The sequence below is a fragment of the Aegilops tauschii genome, chromosome 4 (assembly GCF_002575655.3).
Source record: "Aegilops tauschii subsp. strangulata cultivar AL8/78 chromosome 4, Aet v6.0, whole genome shotgun sequence".
Lineage (NCBI taxonomy): Eukaryota > Viridiplantae > Streptophyta > Magnoliopsida > Poales > Poaceae > Aegilops > Aegilops tauschii.
In genome coordinates, this window is record NC_053038.3 from 267486013 (window position 1) to 267507618 (window position 21606).

The following is a 21606-nucleotide window of genomic DNA, read 5'->3' on the forward strand; positions in this document are numbered from 1 at the left end:
GTAATTCGCAGCGAACTACGGACTGCTTGTGGGATGACCAATCCAAATCGTATGGCAGAAAGTGTCGCCACGTCAACCCAAAGGAATCGGTCGCTAGATCTAGTTCTAACACGAACAAACCCCCTCCCCCTCACCGTACGCAAGGTAGCTAGAGTCCTATCCATCTCATCCATCGCGTCCACTTTTTCTCCTCGTCGTCGGTGGTGGCAGAGATAGCTCGCACGCGACAGGAGGCGACGGCGCCGTGGCTCCAGTGGAATTCATTGCAGTTGCGTTGCACCAGCAGCCGTGTTGGGGTGGCTCCCACGGGGAGGTCAAGCAGGAGGCGCACGCGGCTACACATCTCCTTGCCGGCGGTCGTGACAAGGTTTCTCTTACTGGCACGCGTGGTGGGAGGCGACGGTGGTGCGGGTCTAGCAGAAGCAATTAGAACCTGCAATATCAATACTACACAAATATCAATGCCCGGGAGACCTTGCTGATGTAGAATGGTGTCAGTGGGTGCAAATCCGGTAGTTTTCTATCGCCCCCTCGCGTAAATAATCAGGAAGCCTTGACGAGTTTTTTTAGGAAAATCTTAACTAGCGACCGTCAGTTATCAAGGAACTCGCAGGGAACTACGAACTGCTTGTGGGATGACCAACTTGAATCGCATGGCAGAGAGCGTCACCACGTCAACCCAAAGGAATCGGTTGCTGGATCGAGTCCTAGCGCGAACGACCTCCCCCATGACCTTATCTCCCCCCCACCCAATGCAAGGTAGCTAGAGTCCTATCCATCTCATCCATCGCGTCCACTTTTTCTCCTCGCCACCAACGGTGCCAGAGGTAGCTCGCACGCGACAAGAGCCAGGAGGCGACAGTGGCATGGCTCCAGTGGAATTCGTCACAGTTGCGCTGCATTAGCAGCCGCGTTGGGGTGGCTCCCGCGGGGAGGTCGAGGTAGAGGCGCACGTGGACACACATCTCCTCGCCGGCGACCGCGACAGATTTTCTCCCACTGGCACGTGCGGCGGGAGGCGACTGTGGTGCGGGTCCATCGGAAGCAATTAAAAGTTGTTATTCGCAGCGAACTACGAACTGCTTGTGGGATGACCAACCCAAATCGTATGGCAGAAAGTGTCGCCACGTCAACCAAAGGAATCGGTCGCTGGATCTAGTCCTAACGCGAACAACCCCCTCCCCCTCACCCTACGCAAGGTAGCTAGAGTCCTATCCATCTCAACCATTGCGTCCACTTTTTCTCCTCGTCGTTGGTGGTGGCAGAGATAGCTCGCACGCGACAGGAGGCGATGGCGGCGTGGCTCCAGTGGAATTAATCGCAGTTGTGCTGCACCAGCAGCCATGTTGGGGTGGCTCCCACGGGGAGGTCGAGCAGGAGGCACACGCGGCCACACATCTCCTTGCCGGCGGCCGCGACAAGGTTTCTCTCACTGGCACGCGTGGCGGGAGGCGACGGTGGTGCGGGTCCAGCAGAAGCAATTAGAAGCTGCAATGTCAATACTACACAAATATCAATGCCTGGGAGACCTTGCTGATGTAGAATGGTGTCAGTGGGTGCAACGTCCACCCTATAGGAGGGTTCTCATGGACAAAAAATAGGGTGCCCATATGCGCGTATGCAGGTTCTAACAATCTAAAATGCAGGTTTGTGTGTAATCTAACGACGTGGTGATACTTTGTACCGCTCTCCCACTCGCAAACAATCCTCTCCCTCTATATTTATCTATCTACCAAATATGTCATGTTATCCTTTATATTTTGTATTATTTTTTAAATATGTTAGTCAATTTGTAACGTCCACCATGTAGAAAGGTTCTCGTTACACATAAGAGGGTGCCCCTGCAATTATGCATGGTCCCAACAATGTAAAATATAGGTTCCCGTGCAATCTAAGCGATGCGATGAAACTATACCGCTCTCTCACTCACAAACAAATCCGCTCCCTCTATATATCTATATATCTATCACTTTTTCTCTAATCCTTTGTCATCCAGACCAACACTCACGCAACATATAAGGGATAGAGTGCGAGTCAAAGGGTGACAGTGGGTGCAACGTCCACCCTTTAGGAAGGTTCTCGTACTAAAAAAATAGGATGCCCTCGGAAGGGATATGCATGGTTCTAACAATGTGAAATGAAGGTCCCCCCTTTAATCTAACGATGCAATATTACTATATACTGCTATATCGGTCACTAACAACACAAATACCAACGCCCGAAAAACATTGCACAATGTAGAAGGGTGTTGATAGGTGCAACGTCCACCCTACAGGAAGCTTCTCGTAGAAAAAAATAGGGTTCCCATATGCAGGTATGCATGGTTCTAACAATCTAAAAATGTAGGTTTGCATGTACCATGGCAACCAACCCGCACCTGAGCCGCGAGATCTGCCCACGACCACCGCGACTCCCACCACCTGGCCTGTTGACCCGGCCTCCGGGACCACACCTTAGCTCCAGGCACACGGAAGCCGCCGACTGTTAAAGGAAAAAGTGCCTCTGAGACCACCCCACCGCATCATCAAGGACTACGGCCACCGTCGCGACCAATCTGTCTCGTCCAGATTTCGGCGATGGCAAGGCTGGGAGGCCCCCTCTGCCTCCCTCCCCTGGTAGCCTCTGCCACCATCGACCATCCACCTACGCAAGCTAGTGGAGATCACCGTCTAACATGGTCCACCACCGCTCGCGGGTCCAAGCCACACGAGCAGAGGAAGGAGAGGCCAACCACCACGGTCGTGCCACCAACTCCGCCAACAGACCAACATGGAAACGGCGGACACCCCGTAGCGCTCGCCACGCACGACCCACACCACTTGAGGACATGATCTGGTCACACCGCCGCATGCCCGCATCTATCATCTCTGGCCCCCAAGCATGCACCACCTCCACGCCGCCCGTCATTGTCGTCCCGACTTGCTCCGGCCTAGCGCTGCATTTTACAGGCAGTATCAGTCACGTCATTTTTTTGCAGTCCGTTTTAACCAACCTGGTTGGATGGTTAGGAGAACAGTGGTATCCCCAACCCACTGGGCTTCAAATTCCAGACTTGACATTGGTGCTTGCTTTTCTCTGGATTTATTTCTGGCTTCCGGCGATGTTCGTTCATTGGGAGGAGACATTCTCATCGACTGCGAGGCCACTGAGGTGACTTCGTAAAATCTCACAATGGTATGCCCGCTCAGTCTCTCGAAGGTGCTCATAAGTGTAGGATGTCCGTGCGTGCATTCATAGGATGAGTGTATGCTTATGTGTGTGAGCGACTTTGATTGTATAGTGCTAAAAAAAGTTTCATGTGTTGCCATATAATCAAAACTAAAAAAGAGGGAAGAATATTTACCGCAAGGTCCTAGTAAATCTCTACTCTTATAAAAAACCGAGTTGGTGATGATGGTGTGCCTGCCATCTTGTAATATAGACCGTCCGATCTATATCTGACGGATAGAAATCAAATTATGATAATTTTACAAAAAAAACCCGCACCTCTCTCCACATTTACAGATAAGGCCTTATCTCGTTCATCCTTATCTCCCACAACCTCATTGCTGAGCAATTAAAAAAGGAAGTCTCTGAAACAATCTGGCATGGTGGCCGCTGCCGGCGCCGTCCATCCCCATGCATCCGCCCAGTCCGACCACCAGTCACCACCACGCCCCTCCTCCTCACCTTATCTCTCATCTTTCTCGAGATATCATTTTTTCGATGAAATTCTTGAGATACCATTTTTCCGATAAAATTCTCGAGATATTATTAGTTTTTAACATGGGATTACTTCTGCATGGGTCAATCACAACAGGTGTTTTGTAAAAAAATGCATCTTGATGTTCCGTACAATGCACGGACATCTTGCTAGTACTCACCAAAACTGGTTGTCGAGATAAACGGAATAAGTCAATGCTCAACCCCCGAGACAAACGACAGAGACTTCCTGGAATCCTGGGATCAGAGATTGCCTCACCTATTCTGTCGGCGCTCCTTTCAACGATGCTCTATAGCAAAGATGGATGTGGTCCGTGATCCCATTCACGAGCAGCTATAGCCAGCACCACTATGTCACCGGAATGCAAGTAGGCCATTGTCGTTATCCCGTGGATGTTCATATATGGAGCGACGTACGCCAATAGAAGGTCAGGTCGAGAGACTACTTCTCGTGCGTTTAATTTTGTAGCTTGAAGCTATAGACTGTACCGCAATACCACTACCCTCACATTCTCTTTTCAAAAATCGTCGCCATTTTACACCTACCCATTCTGCTAGTCGCATTTTCAAGTTCAAACATCTGTTAATAGGCAGAGCACCTTTATGTTATCATCTTAAGGCGGGGCTGTGTGCATATACCACAAAGCTTCATCGTTCACAAGCTGCTTTATGTCTTCAGAGTAGTTGTGGCTGCGGTGTTTTTGGACATAAAACAGTCCATTAAGGAAACTTGAAAATCATCGAGAAGACCGATTACTCGTGATGTGCATGCGCGCATGATGGATGGGCATGGGACTCTGCCTTCGGGGGCGAGCGTGCCGCGTCGGATTAATGATTTATCTTCTGAATCAGACGAAGAAGGGATTGGTTACCCAGCTGGATCGGACGTAAATTATGTTCAATACGATACAGAAAATGACTAGGAATCTTAAAGTTTGCAAGTGAACTAAATGTGAAACTTGTCCACAACATAAGAACTGACGCGATGGATTTTCCTAACAAAGCAGTCAAGTCTATTGGAAACTTCGGCGGCCAGCTAACAGTGACTGGGAACACTTTGGTCTACACTTGTGGTTCATTGTGTCGATCATATCTGATGACTGCTGTGACAAGTCGCTGATGATCTGCCCGCTGTGTGCAGGGAGCCCGCCATATCCACCTCTCCATCGGTGTCTGCCGCTGGTGGTTGCCAAGCCAAAGAAGAGTGGCGTTGCTATTAGCCTGGTAGTACAATTATCTTCGATGCTACTGCTGGGGCTTACCAAGCTAGTGAGTCAAACTAACTGTAAAACTGGGACATATCCGTTTTAATCTAGCCAAGCGAGAATGCCCCACAGAAACAATTGCAAACTGAACTGCACTTCTATTGGCACTGATGCTATTGAACAAGTATCTTGCACTTCCATTTTCTTATAAACTGAATTGCAAACTCTCCCAGGGCAAATAATAAAAAGGTCATGAGCACCACGTTACCTTTATTTACTTACTCTACACGCAACATTTGACAGAACACGGAACTATGCTTCAGAACTACTTTACCGAGGATGGAAACAATTTTTTTGTCATTGATCTCATGGCCAAACATGGAACTAGAAGGTAAGCAACTGAGACATCCGCAGGAAGAGCTTTCAAGCATCAAGCAGTCTGCCACATTTCACTGAAACCGTAGACCAAATCAGTTTTGACTGAAAAGGAATCAATTTCTAACTCCCTCACACCCAGCTTGAAGAAACAAACCTGGGCAAGGAACGGCTGGAAAAGTGGAGATATGGGATACCCCACTCGCAACCTCCCAAGAAGCAGCCGGAGTATATAACTGAACCGGATAAACCCGAAGCGGGAAATTGGAAGGGAGGCACAGTAGGAGGAGCAAGTCCAGAAGTAATTAAACTTACACACACAAAATATCTTCAGTTCATCACAGAAAACACATTCAAAGTACCATCATAGTACACAGTACCAAACTACCAATCTTACAATTCTGTTGTAATGTCAACCTCGGGGCCACTACAGAGGAGCGGGAGCTTGGCGGCATTGATGGAGGAGGCCACCGTGAGGAGGAGCTGGGCCTACCATGGTGAGGAGGGCGCGATGCTGATGCTCGTCGGCCGCTTTGCCGGATCTGACTCCGTGGGAGGGGGTTGGGAGGTGGGAGAACGGCGACGCCGAGCTTGAGGAGGAGCGCGGCTCCAGGAGCAGCATGGGTCGCCTGCACGTCGTCCATGACCACTGACGGGGGGGTGTGAGATAAGGGGAAGTGGGGAAGGTGACCGACTGGGGAGGGACACAGGGCAGCTCCCTCGACGGCGCCCAAGGGGAAATAGGCCGGCTAAAACAAGATGGGCCCACAAGAACAAAAAGTGTATAATAAACAAAAGGAAAAATAGGTGGAAGGTGCACCCTTGGCCGAATGGTTCTCGAGCAAACCTGAAACCCTTTGAACAGAACGCGGGCGGGCCCCTGCCTGACCTGCTGGACTGCCATCACGCCAGCCTAGTGCATGCGCACCACTGTGCGCCTGCGCAGGGAGCATGGCCCATCTTCCACTATAACCGGAAATAACCATCTAACGATTAATAACATGAAAATGCAAATAAGGAAAGGGGAGGGACCAGATCCCAACACGCACTAGCGCTCGTGATTGCATCCGCCGCAACGAAGTTTCCTAAGTTTCATAGGACGGCCATTTGGGACACTAGGTGCCCCGGCACCTTACCTCCTAGCCGTTAGATGGTGACTTCCTACCGTTGGTTCAAGTACTAGTGGGTAAACCCGTTATGAGTATATATATGGTAGTAAGCAACAGTAATGGCACGCATGCGTGCATGCATAGAAACTACTTCCTCCGTTTCTAAATATAAGTCTTTGGAGACATTTCACTATGGACCACATACGGAGTAAAATGAATGAACCACACTCTAAAATGCATCTATATACATCCGTATGTGGTCCATAGTGAAATCTCTACAAAGACTTATATTTAGGAACGGAGGGAGTATTTATGGTTTCAATACTACTGGATACTCATCAATGCATAGAAGTTACCAAATTATAGTGCATGTATGTGTACTATAGGATAGGGAAAACGCTTCAAAAGTAGAAAGGTAAAAATCATTGGAGGTACGTGATAATCATACCTGTTATTATATTACTCGAGTACCGTACCTATAGTTCTTCGTATTTATTGTATTGTACATATCATCTGTCAAGGTATTCAGTTTACGTACATGTGTCCAACTATCAAAAGGTAGTTTCATTTATGGGTATATACCAATGAATTTCATATCAAGGTATGCACATACACATACATATTTTGAGTATGCATTTTTTCCAAGGACTTCAGTATGCACCAACAGATATCACGGTTGGGTATTCAACTTTCGTTTCATTTAGAATAACTGAGATATATCCAATTTTTATTAGTTATAATACCTCGGCTATGTTTACATTTTCAATACATATAAATATGTATATTTTCATTAGGTATAATACTTCTAGTATGTGTGTTATTTTATTTAATATAATGGCCCCGGGTATGTGTATATTTTCATTAGGTATAATACATTACTTATGTGTATTTTCATTGGGTATAACACCAACACGTATATATTTTTATCACGGTCTAATAATATGTACACACGGGTATCTGTTATTGGACCGTAATATTAGGTACCCACCAACTATAATATCTATTATTGGACCGTAATATTTGCATCTCGGGTACATGTACCACCTATTAAAAATCTGACATGTATGGGTATATACAAAGAAAATTCACATCAAGGTATATACGTACAGAGAAATACCTTGAGTATGCACTATTTTTTTTGCGGAGATTTGAGTATATACACTTTAAAATATATTGACTACATTTGTAGGTACCAAAAGGTATCAAAAGTCTAAAATAAACTATTTGGTATATATGTACCCAAGTACGAGTGTTCAGAGTATTTTAATAAGACTATAGTATAATTCTTAATAAAATAAATCCTTTATGAGGCAATCAATCGCATGCATTTGTTTTGGAAACCAGTATCCAATCAATGGTCGTGAGTCTAGTAAATGCAAGCACAAAATGGAAAGTAAATTATTTGGAAGGCACTAGTGATTATCTATATGTAAGAATTGCGTTAATGGGTTGGACCCGATCAAGGTGTCCAGGCACCTAGGTGCCCCACACAATTTATATATATACAGCCGATCTATTCTGCTAATATTAGCAGAATAACTATTTTGATAACACTTCCGCACTGCACGCTCAACGCGAGGGCACTGCATTTTCGGTAACAGAGGTACTGCAATACACAGACTAGTGAACTTCGTGTTGGAAAAAACTGCATGCTGTGCTTTTTCGGTACTGTTTTCGCTCTAATTTTTTAACCGTTTATCGGAACGACTCATGTAATATATCGTTGAGAAGCTATGGATTAAGCGCAACTTCTCCATATTGAACACTTTTCGAGATTCCTCACGGTTTAAGAGCAGTTTTGAAAACGGTGCGGCGCATGACGAGTGGCAGCGAGTGTTTTTACGCGTTTTTTTAAACCGCTTGTCAGAATAAAGCAAATGATACACCGTTGGAAAGATATCATCGAGACGCATCTTTTCCATAACTATTATTTTCTCTAATTCGTTACGGTTTAAGAGCAGTTTTAAATTTAGTAAATCGCAGAATTGTGTTTTTTCGAATTTTTTGCAATTTTTGATACTGTTTTCGCTTTAGTTTTTGAACCGTTTGTCGAAACGAGGCGTGTGATATGCCATTGTAAAGCTACGGACGAGACGCAACTTTCATATGTAGAAGTGTTTTTGGAATTCCTTACGGTTTTAAGTTAATTTTGTAAATCGTGCGGCGGACGACGAGTGGCAGAGGCCGTTTTCGTGAAATTTTTATAAACCGCTGGTCGGAATGATTCAAATGATACACCGTTGGGAAGATATCAACGAGACGCAACTTTTTCATGTAGAATACTTTCTCTAATTCCTTACGGTTTAAGAGCAGTTTTGAAATTACTGAAATGCAGACACTGTTTTTCGCGACACCTAAATCGACGAGTGAACCGCATCGAACAGAAAACCGCACTGGTTCCGACTGAAAACCGCACTGCATCGGACGGGCAACTGAGCTGCATAATTTCTTTTGTCGGGCGTAAATTTTCTCAGACGAGTTTTTGTTGTCTTTTTTTCAACTTTTTTTATGAACGAGAGTGGACCGCAGAGACGAGGGCAAGTGAGCCGCAACACTATCAAAAGTGAACCGCGTTACTTTTCTTTATCATTTTTCTTTCACGTTGGGCGTAAGTGAACCGTGACACTATCAAAAGTGAACCACAACAATACCGAAAGTGACCCGCATGAGTTTTTCTTATCTTTTTTCATACTTATTTTACGCAGGCGAGTGGACCGCAGTGGCTGAGCAAGTGAACTACATCTAATAAGAAGTGAGCTTCTTTGAATTGTTTTTTTTCAGTATACCAAATGACGGCCCATGCATTTAAAAAGACGGTAGTATTCTTCCATAACTCCAAAGAAACCAAGCTACCCAACGAACATAAGTAGTTGTGTAGAACGCAACACCAACATGATTAAGTGGCAAGACCATTGATCTGCAATGAAATTGTGGATTTCTGTCATTAGATTCTTGTGTTTAGATTTTTGGTAAGATTGAGCGAATCGTAACATTTCTTTTCATACATTTTTGAAATTCGCCTATAGGCATCTGATTGTCATCAGTGCATTCGGTGGGGGGAGACCTTCCCGTCAAGTAGAAAGACGTTTGTGCGATTTCGTCAATTTCAAAATAATATGCCGGCTCAGTTTTTCGAAGGTGCTCATAGCGGTAGGGTACTAGAGTGTGTGCGTGCTTGCGTTTATAGGGCGAGTGTATGTACGTATGTATGACCGTTTGCGTTTGTAGTGTGTTCAAAAAATAATATTGTCATCAGTGCATTCCCACTGACTGCGTTTCGGACACAGCTTAGCATGCATGGCACGTGGAGTATTTTTTACTAACCATTGCCTACTTATCAACTATGGAGGCTGTTCTCTTTTCTTGTACTACAACAACATATATGCAAAGGATAAAAAGCTCATACATACACTGATACATATATACGCGTACACTCATGAGTGAACACTTCTGTTCTGCACTTGCACACACACGCGCAAGCCATCCTGTAAGTCTAGCATTTTTTATTACCTATCCCCTTGCGCTCTCGCACATCGCTCACACTAGCGCGCGGCTACTCATCTCTAGCTACCATCTCAGCTCCACTACCGCATCACCTCTGCTCCACCACCACCACCACCACGCTGCCCACTCGACGGCAATGGCTGCTACTCAGTGATGGCCCCCACCGGCCGGCTATGCCGGAAGACAACGCGTCCTGCCTCCTCTGTGCCAAGGACGCCTTCTTCTTCGTCGACACCACCGCCAGCACCTGCACCACCGCCGAGCAGGACGGTGGCTGGTACTCCGGCGCCGAGGAGGAGTCGGCGTCGTCTTCGGCGGCGGCCTTCGTTGCCGAGCTCATCGGCGGCGAGGCCGACTACTCGCCCCTGTCCGACTACTCCGACCGGCTCCGTCGACCACGCTGCTCGGGCCGCCTCCATTGTATGGATTCTCAAGGTGACATGCACAAATCGCTGGATAGCTCGACGAGCTTCTCTGATTGGAATATGGATGGTGCATGTTTGTGTGTGTAGTTTTCTGCCATCTGTATCACATCCCATATTGTTATGTTTTCAGGTGCAAGAGTACTACAGATTCCTTCCCCTGATGGCCTACCTCGCCGTGAACTACATGGACCGAGCTTCTCTGCATTTAAAAAACTGGATGCGCCTGCAATCCGTACTGCAGGATGCCACAAGGGAACCACAAACAAGGTGAAATTAAAACATACAGCAAAGATGAACTACTAAAAAATAAGTATGTCGCCGGCCACCCTAGTGCAGTGCACTTGTCTCCCGCCGCGCGCGACTGTGTAGAAGAAAGCTGCAGGTGAGGGCCGTAAACTGCACACTAGGTCGAGCTGCACTGCACGCCACACTCAACAGCACTGCACGATGTGCTCGCTGGAAAGGGGCGCCACACTGGCCGCTCTTCAACTTGACGACCTCGTTTGTGGACTGCACGGGTGCGGTCGCCGGGCTGCAGGGAAGGGGCGCCCGCACCCTCACGCTGTTCCGAGATGCTGTGCATGAAGTGAGCTGCAGTTTGAAGAAAAAAACCACCCGTACGGACGAAGTGAGCTGCATCGACGACGGGACATCAACATTCGCCACCGGAGGACGTCGGAGGAGCCCTGGAGCCATCCCTTGCCCGCACACTGAAGATTTTCAATAGCAAAAACAAAACAAAAGTGAACCGCAAGACTCGTGCGGCCAGGACCAGTCCGGTGGCGGAGGGGCAGGGTGGCCAGAACCGGCGCGTGCCTAACGGATCTGGGCAGGGGCGGAGCACCGGTAGCTCCAACACCGATTGTGGACAGACAAGGGGCGGTGGCCAATCCTTGAAGGCTGATGCTCGTCGGGAAGGAAGGAGCTCACACTTGCACGCGAATTACACGGCCGTGGGACCCCTACTGCACGCATGCAGTCCATCACGAGGGCCGCAGAAGGGGATAGGAGGTGATGACAGGCGCAACGCGACGGTACTGGAAGAGGTGTGCGGCGCGGGCGCGGAAGTCTAGGAAGAATCTCAGCGGGAGTTGGGGTGATACGCAGCTGTATGGGAGATTGGGAGGGAGGAGGTGGAGGAACGGGGAGGGGTTGGTCGCGGCGACCCTCGAGCTCACCGGACCCCTCCAATCCTTGAAGCCGGCTGCCCCTGACGCGCCCCGGGACGGCTACGAGCGGATCTGACGTCAGACAGCCGCGGGAGGACGGCGACGAGGCGGATCCGGCGGCTGGCCGATGCGGGGGTAGGTGGGCCGAGGAGGAAGGTGGTTGGAGAGGGTGTGGCGGCGCGGGGAGGGGGTGGTGCCGCGGCACGGTAAGAGAGGTGGTGCAGTGGCACCGGGAAGGAGATGGTGCGGCGCTGGGGTGGTTGGGGTATGGGATGGCGGGGGTGGGATCGGGGGAAGAAGGTGGAAGGGGATCGGGGGAGTGACGCGGGGAAGAAGGTGGACAGGGATTGAGGTGTGACGCGGGGAAGAAGGTGAGGTGGGTCGAGGGATTAGTCTTAGCAGAATAAGGCGAGGTGTTCGCAGAATAAGACTTTTAAGGGTGTGTTAGCAGAATAGACCCACCTAGTGGTAGTTACCGCCTAGGAATCCACCGTTGATCTCATGTGCCTAGATGGGTTGCCTACAGAAACCTAACGGGCTAGATGAGGTTCCACCTGACCCGTTTAGATTATCCCATTGTACGTGAGCTTATCCCTTATTTTGAATCCATCGTAAGTCATCCTTATCCTACTACTAACAAACCTAGCTGGTCTCACTATGTGAAAATAGCTTTTATCTGTACCTTCTAGTTACCAATAACAAACAGGCTGATCTCTCTTTTCTCTATCTGATTGTTCAATATCTCCGGAGCTTCTTTTGTCACCGGTTGGCGACGGCTGGCGTCGTCCCTAGTAGTTTTCTGCCACCGGCGAGACAGCAAAATAACGGCTGACCAGCGTTGGCCCATTCTGCTTTGTGAACAGATAAGCGGTATCATGTTTCTTCTTTTTCCATCAAGCACATGCAGATCCAAATGCTAGACAAGCTCATGATATGATCCTTTGATATGTTAGCACCTGCAGGAGATCGGTTGAAAAATTAAGCGAGATCCACCTGCTACAACACCAGAGAGCCCAGCAGCAACTTGTGAGTGACTCCCTTGGCAACAACGACGCACCGTGCGAACGCCCAATTGGTGAATGAGTGGTGTGCCCCCGGTGAACTATATTGCATATGGATGTGCAGCGACTAAGACACGGTACGACGGTACACAAGGACCATGCACGTAGATCAGTGGAGGCAACTAGAGGCAACGACGACGACCACGAAGCTGCAACCTGTAACCGAATTCCCACAATAGACAGAAATCTCATGAGAACACGGTCATATGCATGGATGGCAAACCGCATGATGCATGGATAACAACACGTGCATGTATACGTACAAGACTTTGTCATCTCATATTTCCATACTAGAAGTATAGTTAAATATACTCCGGTGTATACTCTCACTACACTGTTTGTACTGAAGCATGTACATGTTTATTGTCCCATTTCCCCCAAATTCCTCCGATGAAATGGCAGACGCTTTTGTCGTTCGCCGGCCGGCCGACCGCGTATACGTACACTTGTTTTTATATACACCATGATGATACACTACTACATACTTGCTTATATAAATGATGTATACTCCATACTTCCTGTAAAACTAAATACTCCACACTACATATGCTATGTACTTCATACTTTCTGTATTTATCCTCGCAAGCTGCACATAACATTCTTGTATGATATACTCTTTACTCCATACTACATACTTTTTCCAAAATACAATATACTCCTTACTCCATACTACATACTTTTTCTCAAATACAACATACTCCTTACTCCATACTACGTATATTTTTCTCAAATACAATATACTCTATACTCCATATATACTACATACTTTTTCTCAAACACAATGTACTCCTTACTCTATATATACTACATACTTTCTCTGAAATGCAACATACTCCGTGCTCCTTATACCCCCCACTTTTAAATTCAAATCAATACAACATGAACTTCCCTCTGTAGGAACCCGACCTTCGGGCTATCTTCACAATCGTGTCTCTCCGCACGAATTATTCTGGTTAGTCACATTCTATGTGATGTTAGTGTAATCTGCAAACGATTTTTAGCAACTAAATACCCGTTTTAAATAGGAATCTCGCTCATAGGCGGATTTTGCACTCGGGTCATGATGAACTCGCGTTTTTTGCAATTTTACTGCCTGAGTTGTTCGACATGAACTTCCCCTTGTGCTAGGTTGAACTTTCGCCAACATTGCCAAAATGGGGCTTGCTATATACCGTTGAAAAGCTATGGACATGAGTATCATGACCCAAGTTAATTTTTTGGCAAAATGTAAGCGGTTTAAGAGCAGTTTTGAAAACCGTTTTTTCTTCACACAAAAAACGTGAATCTTAATTTCGATCACATTTCTAAACCGTTTATCGGAATGAGGCAAATAATATGGCGTTGGAAAGTTGCTGCAAAACCGCTCCATCCACATCTTGAAAGTTTTCTCTAATTCCTTATGGTTAAAGTGTAATTTGGAAAATCGTAAAATTTTGCAAACTGAACAGCCGAGTTGTTATTTTCGATGCCATTTCTAAACGGCTAATCCAATTGAGGCATATGATATGGCGTTGGAAAGATTATGAAAATGCGCCACTTATCCATGTTGAATTTTTTTTTTCTAATTTTGTACGGTTTAGAAGTAATTTAGAAAATAGTATAAGTTCCACCGAGTTCGTATTTTCGAGATAATGTTTTAACCGTAGGTTCGAATGCAGCAAATGATACGGCGTTGGAAAGCTTGGGGAAATGCGAAACATTTCGGTATGTATTATTTCTCCTAATTCCTTACGGTTTTAATTCAATTTTGAAAATGATTGAAAACGTATTTTCACCGTAATTTCTACAAACTTCATCGAAATGAGGCAAATAATATACCGTTAAAAAGCTACGGAAAATGCGAAACTTTTTCATGTTGACGGTTTTCTCTGAGTCCTAGCCGTTTTTATGTAATTTCAAAAACGGCAAGATCATTCGTTCTGCCTTTATCGCGAAACAGATTCGTCGAAAATGCACCGCGTGAAAACTTGAACTTCTCGGCATGTCTACTTGAACTTCACTCTATTTTTCACGTGCTTTTTTTTGCTTGTAGATCTCCATCCACTACTCGTAGCTCTACATCCACTCACCGGAATTGAGTAAGGGATATATCGATGGAAATCTGCTGTAGTCACACAACTTTTCGTGTTGATCATTTTTTCATACTCGCGACCGTTCTAAAAGTTTTTCATGTAAAATTCATTCAGTGTAGTAGTTGAACTTCCTGCTGTTTTCACGTTGAACTTCTGTGACATATTTTTGTTTGTAATTTTTCTCACCCACTCGTTAGTGTTACACAAATGATTTTCCTTTTGTACAAACCCTTCTCACAATAATACTTTTAACTTTCTCCGACCGAGGACTTGAACTTATAACAACAATTTTTTTTGACTTTGCCTTTTATTCATTTTTTCTCATATGAAACACACACGTGATTCATATTTTGGACTTTGCCTTTTCTCTGTTATTTCAATTTGAATTTCACCTTTTTATATTTTGAGTAAAGAATTGTATTCAATTTTTATACGGAAAAAACCGAACATGGAAATACAAGGTGAATCTCTCTCGCAAGAATTTTTGAACTTCTCCGAACAGAGCACTTGAACTTCTTTCAACAAACCTTTTAAGCTTTTATTTTTCTATACTTTTATTCTCACCTGAAATGCATTCCTTGCAGTGGTTGAACTTCTCGTTGTTTTCACTTTGAACTTCTGTCACGTATTTTTGTTCAACCTCTCTCACAAGAACTTTTGAACTTTCTCGGGCCGAGCACTTGAACTTCTAGCAACAAAACTTTCGGCCTTTACTTTTTCATTCCTTTTTTTTCATACAAATGCACACCGCGTAGTACGTAAACTTCTGTCAGTTTTCAAAATGAACTTCTCCCGGTTAGTGAAAATATTTGAGTTTCTTATAGACATTGAACCACTCTACGCTTTTTATTTGAACTTCATTGTGTATTTTTAGAAATGTGAAAATTGGAGGTTTTGTATAAACATCGAACTTCTTTGTTATTTCAAATTGAACTTCTTGTTTTATTCTTTAGTAACTGGAAAATCTTGTTTTTTCAAAAAATATCAAACTGCCTCGCTTTTTCCAATTGAACTTCTTGGTTTTGTTCATTAGTAACGAGAAAACCTGAGTTTTTTATATACATTGAACTGCTCCATTTTTTAAAATTGAACTTCTTGATTTTAATCTTTAGTATTAGGGAAATCTAAGTTTTTTATAGACATCAAATAGCTTCATTTTTTTTAATTTGGACTTCTTGGTGTTATTCATTAGTAACCGGAAAAGTCCTAGTTATACACAATTTTTATTATTATTTCAATGCGAGTTTCTTGGTTTTGTTATTACAAACAGGAAAATGTTTTTTTATTAAGATTGAACTACTCCGTTTTATTTTAATTTGAACTTCTTGGTTTTATTTATAGAAACGAAAAAATGGAATTATTTATTAAAATCGAACTACTATATTAGTTTAATTCGAACTTCTTAGTTCTTTTAGAAAATGCGTAAATTGCATTCCCCCTTTCATTAATTTTTCTTTTTGCATTCGATAACAAAGAGAACACTCTTTTTCTTTTTAGTGTTTTGAGGTGATTTTTTCTAGACTTAAATTTTGTTTTTTGCTCTTTTTCAAATTTGTTTGTCACTTGAAGTTTTAAAAAATCGCAACTCTCCGATGTTTTACCTTGCATGTTTAATTTTTATTTGAACTTGGTGAGATAACACACTCGACCTTCTCGGACACAACATTTTGACCTTCGCAAAACATAAATTAAAGCCAAAATTTTGACCTACAGAGCATGTACACTCTTTTCCATGTTTTCAAGAATAGCCAAAGCTACATCATCGGATCCGGATTTCAGAGCAAATGCTTTCCAGAAAAAAAAAAGAATACAAAATTACAAGCAAGATCTAGCTGAAGGAATCAGTGTTGAGGTGGAGCGATGGAACTAGATGCAACCAAGAAACATCGGTATTATTTGAACGGTGATGAAGACCCTCTTAAGAAAAAAATCAGTAGTGGCAGCAACAACCACTGAATAATCCATCAACTCCCCGTAAAGTTGTTGTAGGCTCTGTACATGTATATATCTAATTTTCTTTACACGTGACTACAACATTGGGACTATCATATTTTATTGGCAATATGGTTTTGAGGCTAAGGGAGGCCATCTCAAGAATACACAGGATGTGATATCGCATACCCATGTTAATTTGCACCCCAAAAACAACACAAAGATCACACACCCCGTTCCTGCACTCTAACAATCTTCCTGCACCTTACGTGACCTTCTCCCTACCTCTATGGTGACCTTCTCCCTGCCAATGTGGTGACCTTCTTCCTCCATATGTTCACGATGGTAGCGGCACCAGGCGTGGTTCGTCGTCCTTCCTGTTCTACACGCATATACCTGCCTCTGAGGTGAACTTTTTCATAGTAACTCAATCGAAGCAACTCATGATGACCTAAACTTTTGAAGAATACACAAAAATGCAGAAGATTCAGTGGGGGCAAGGTGATGCACATAAGACAATTGACCTTCTGGAACACAACATTTTGCATGTTTAAATTATTTGAACTTGCTGAGATACACATAACACACTTGACCTTCTCGAACGCAACATTTTGACCTCCACAATTTTTTTTAAAAGGTCAAGTATGTGTTTGGAGAGAAGGTCAGTACGCATTTGTACCCCAAACATATGCCTATGATTCTTTTACTATGATATATAAGGGATTGGAGCAAACCTTGGGCCACACAAAATTCAGCATGGAGAAAAACTTTAGCGCCTAGAAGTACCCCAAACATACATCAAAACTGCCTGACAAAATATCCAATGCGAAAACATACTGCGCGGGGAGTTTTATCCAATCCTTATGGGTGCCCAATATGGCCCAATTGCACAACAAAACTAAAATTAAACTAAAAAGTGCCCGTATGTATGTGTCAGGCACTTTGGACACCAATGGAAGAAATATCTACATATTCTATCTGACAAATTGTGCCACAGTTGACAACATAATGTCAAAGGGAGTTTGCCTGCACATTCACGCGCGCATGCTAGAAAACAAAATCTGCACATCTTGCACTTAATTTCAGAACCAATATAGTATATAAAACATTGGCACATATATACATACACACTGGACACACAAGCAAATTGAAGGTCGGAAACCACAGCTGGCTGCCAGAACCTCTTTGTTAGGAAAAGAGGTGTACTGCGAGTTCAAGTAACAAATTTGTACTCTTTAACCACGGACAACAGCAGGTTCAAACAAAAAAATCCCAAGGACAACACCGGCAACTAATCCGCCTCAGAAATCTTTCCTCTCGCACTCAAGGTGATCTGCAGCAGTAGTGCACCAACAGCAGCTCGACAGTGCTTGAGGAGAGGACGATGCAGACAGTAGCTCACTGCTCGGAGGAGCTCGTCACTGCTGCGGTCGAAGAGGAAGGTCGGGACGAACAGGACCAGAGCTAGTTTTTCTGCAAAGGAACACTAGAGGATGGAGGAGGGGCTAAAAAGCTCAGCGTCATGTGCGCTCTGTACGGGAGGTAGGAAAGACGACCTGCTGCTGCTTGTGGACGGTGACCCAGTAGCTCGACAGCCTCGTGGCCGGAGGGCGGCGTGCAAGATCCATCACCCAGCCGCCTCTATCCTCTCTGCCGGATGTGGCCACCCAGCTGCACGTCGTGTCGTCCTCTTGCTGCAGGTCAAGCCCTCCTCTAGCTGCAGGTGGATGCAGGTAGGCACGGTGGACGTCGGGTGGTGGCCGCCGGCGCACGGCGTCGATGGGGAGGCGGGGGGTGGCCGTCGGTGTGTCGCATCAAAGGGGACGCAGGGTGGCCGATGCAGTGTGGGCGACGGGCTCACGCTGAGGTGGGCAGAGGTGGCTCGCCCGTGGTGGCACTGTCGCAGTAGAAGGCCGGCGACAACATCTAGGGAGGAAACCGCCGGCGATGCTCGATCCCGCGTAGGAGGTGGCAGTGGGATCCGATGGACATAAGATGGGGTGGGGGCGGGGCGGCGCACTGGCCGGACCAGGGAACGGGGGCGGGGCGGGGCGGCGGAGTCCGGGTCCAGGGCGCCGGTGGCGCGCGGGATCCATGGCCCGGGGGAGGGGGGCAGGCGGTGGACCGGGAGGTTGCCGAGGGGCTGGTGGGGGATCGTGGGATCAGGGGACACTGGTGGGGATCGTGGGATCGGGGGAAGTGGTGTACCGGTGAGGGCGTGGGTGATTAGGAAGTTCGGAACAACTAATCGCGTCTATATAGGGCGCGCCGTGATCTAAATAACTATTCTGATCCTTGTCTCATATATATATAGGGCTGGACTATTCTGTTACCCCGGCTCTATATAGGCGCGACGCGCCTATACAGCAGAATCCCCCGAGCCAGCCCGAACCCAACCCGCCTTTTTCCGCCGGAGGCAGCCGTCACGGGCGAGCGAGCGACGGCGGCAGCCGGAGCGAGGGAGCCCGCGGCACCGTGACTGGCCGACGACTGATCCACCGCTGCCATCCCCTTCCTCGCCGGGATCCTTCGCCGGGGCCGTGATCCGCGCTAGCCGCCTCCCTCCTTCGTCGGGATCCTTCGCCGGGGCCGTGATCCGCGCTAGCCGCCTCCCTCCCTCGCCGGGATCCTTCGTCGGGGCCGTGATCCGCGCCAGCCGTCTCCCTCCCTCGCCGGGGCTCCTTCTTTGGGCCCGTGATCCACGCCTCCTGTCTCCCTCCCTCGCCGGGGCTCCTTCGTCGGGGCCGTGATCCCCGCCAGCAGCTGCCTCCCCAGACCTCATCGCCGGACATCCACCACAAGCAGGAGCACCGTCGTCTCCCCAAGCTCCTTGCCTGCATCAATGGCGCCGCCTCCCAAGAACATGCCAGTACGCCGCCCACGAGAGGAAGAAGAAGAAGTCAGATCCAAGAACATGCCACTTGAGGTGATGTCTGCTTCCCACACTAACTTTCCTCAAGAATTGAATCAGTTCAAAAAATGTGTTCATGTCTGGGTTTGCCTGAAGAAAAATACCACGTTTGTGTTCAGTTCATCAGTTCATCAGTCCTGCAATGAAGAAGATTCAGTTTAAAAATTGCACACACTATGATCTGCCTACATGTTACACTATCAGATTCATCAGTACTACATGTGTGCTGCATCAGTGACACATGTTCCTATGATGCAGAAGCAGATAGTACATTGCAAAAATGCTTGCATCAGTTCATTACACCCCTGCCACTTGATGCACAATTTGGGTGTCGAGGTTACCGTCAGTACCTCTAATATGCTAGCTTCAGTTCAAGCCAAAAAACATAAACTTATGCATCAGTCCAGGTAGCTACTAGGCTTTATATAAGGTTCAGCTACCACTGCAAGTTGTATGATGTTATTTTTACTAGTGCATGCCGTGTAGTTGCGTCAGTTCGAACTAGTAAAAGAATGTTGTTGAAAAAAATATACACTTGTTACACAGTAAGTTCAATGATACATAAACTAGGAGTACTTCTAGTGTAGTTGCATAAGTTATAGATGAAAAAAAAAGACATGCATCAGTTCAATGTTCAGTTTGCAAGCAGTGCACCAAATGTTTATGCATCAGTTATAGGGAAAAGGATAAAAAACTTTCCATAACAGATGAAGTTCAATGTTCAGTTTACAAGCAGTGCTAAAAATCAGTACATCAGTACATCAGTGCTGAACACGTACGTTCATCAGTTCGACTGAAAACTAAACCAGATACAAAATAGAGAACAAAGTTTAATAACAGCCAGCGATGCAAGTTCAACTTGTACATTGCCTTCAGTGCATGACATGTTACCCATAGCATGTATACAAGAAAAATGCAGAAAAGATTAATCCCAAAACTGTTGAATGTCATTGCAGAAACATGCATGGCGACACACGCAGCGAGGGTTTGATGAGCCAAGCAGATATGGGGCACCGCCTGGTTGGGTAACACCAGAAATAGCACCTGGATACTTCAACAATACATGCAGATTTCAAGCTACACCAGAATCATCAGAAGTGCGAACAGGTTCTTCTATGCAGCAAACACCAATATCTAGGAATACAAGCTTTGCCACTGCTGGGTTGCAACAAGGTCAACAATTTCCCCAACGACAAATGTTTTCCTTCCCTAGCGCATCCAGAAAGGCAAGGACGCACAGGCTTCCACCAGTCGCTCTGTCAACATCAATCATCCGTGCTGCAAAAGCGGTTGCGACGGAAAGACCAGGCCAAAGAGACAGAAATTTTGGCCACTCTAGCAGGGTGCAAAGTACAAGATATGAGCCATATAGACAGGAGCAACCTCATAATGAATCTGAGGGGAGACGACCATACAATGAGAGACGGAGAGCTTCGTCAACATTGCTCCCTCCAAGAGATGCATTGCTGCATGTGCCAAGGGTGACACCACCCGCGCCTATACACCAGGGTGAACAGCAAACACTGGAGGCAGCACAGAGCTATACACATGTAAGTATCCACATTCAGAAAAAACATACAAGAACAGTCCATACCATGGTACTGTGACCACCCCATCTAACATTTTCATAACTGCGTTTTTGTTTGCTCACTGTTGCCTGCAGCCACCTAACATTGAAGCTTACGTTCTGCCAAGGCTAGATGCGCTTTGAAACTTTCAAAGAAGCAAAGGACTTCTACAACGTCTATGCAAAGCACGCGGGTTTTGCTGTCAGGGAAGGCTCCAAGGTTGAGACCAGAGTCTACCTTTATTGCACGTGCTATGGAGTCTATGAATCGAAGGTGTCAGAAGCAAATAGACAGCGGAACAAGACGACAGCCAGGACTAACTGCAGGGCTAAAATGAGGCTGAAGAGGGAAAAGGATGGAACACTTGTCGTAAAAGAGATAGTCTTGGAACACAACAACAGGCTACAGCTCACCCCCCAAATGCTTGTCTTTCTTGCACTCCCACAAAAACTTTGACAAAACAATCTTGGAGTACGTCTAGTACCTGCAGTTCAAAGGCATTGAACACGCACAAATCATGAGCATACTGGGCGGCGATGACCCCGGTAGCTACTTCCTCAAAATGAATGCCAA

The 21606-nt window shown here is 46.0% G+C and overlaps 1 long non-coding RNA gene across 1 annotated transcript; it reads left to right on the forward strand.

Annotated features, from left to right (window-relative positions):
• The first annotated feature begins 8366 nt into the window (after nucleotides 1–8366).
• On the forward strand, nucleotides 8367–12923 carry LOC120962960 (uncharacterized). Its single transcript, XR_005754319.3, has 2 exons — nucleotides 8367–12359; nucleotides 12443–12923. It is a non-coding gene; the product is annotated as an uncharacterized lncRNA (long non-coding RNA).
• The last annotated feature ends 8683 nt before the right edge of the window (nucleotides 12924–21606 follow it).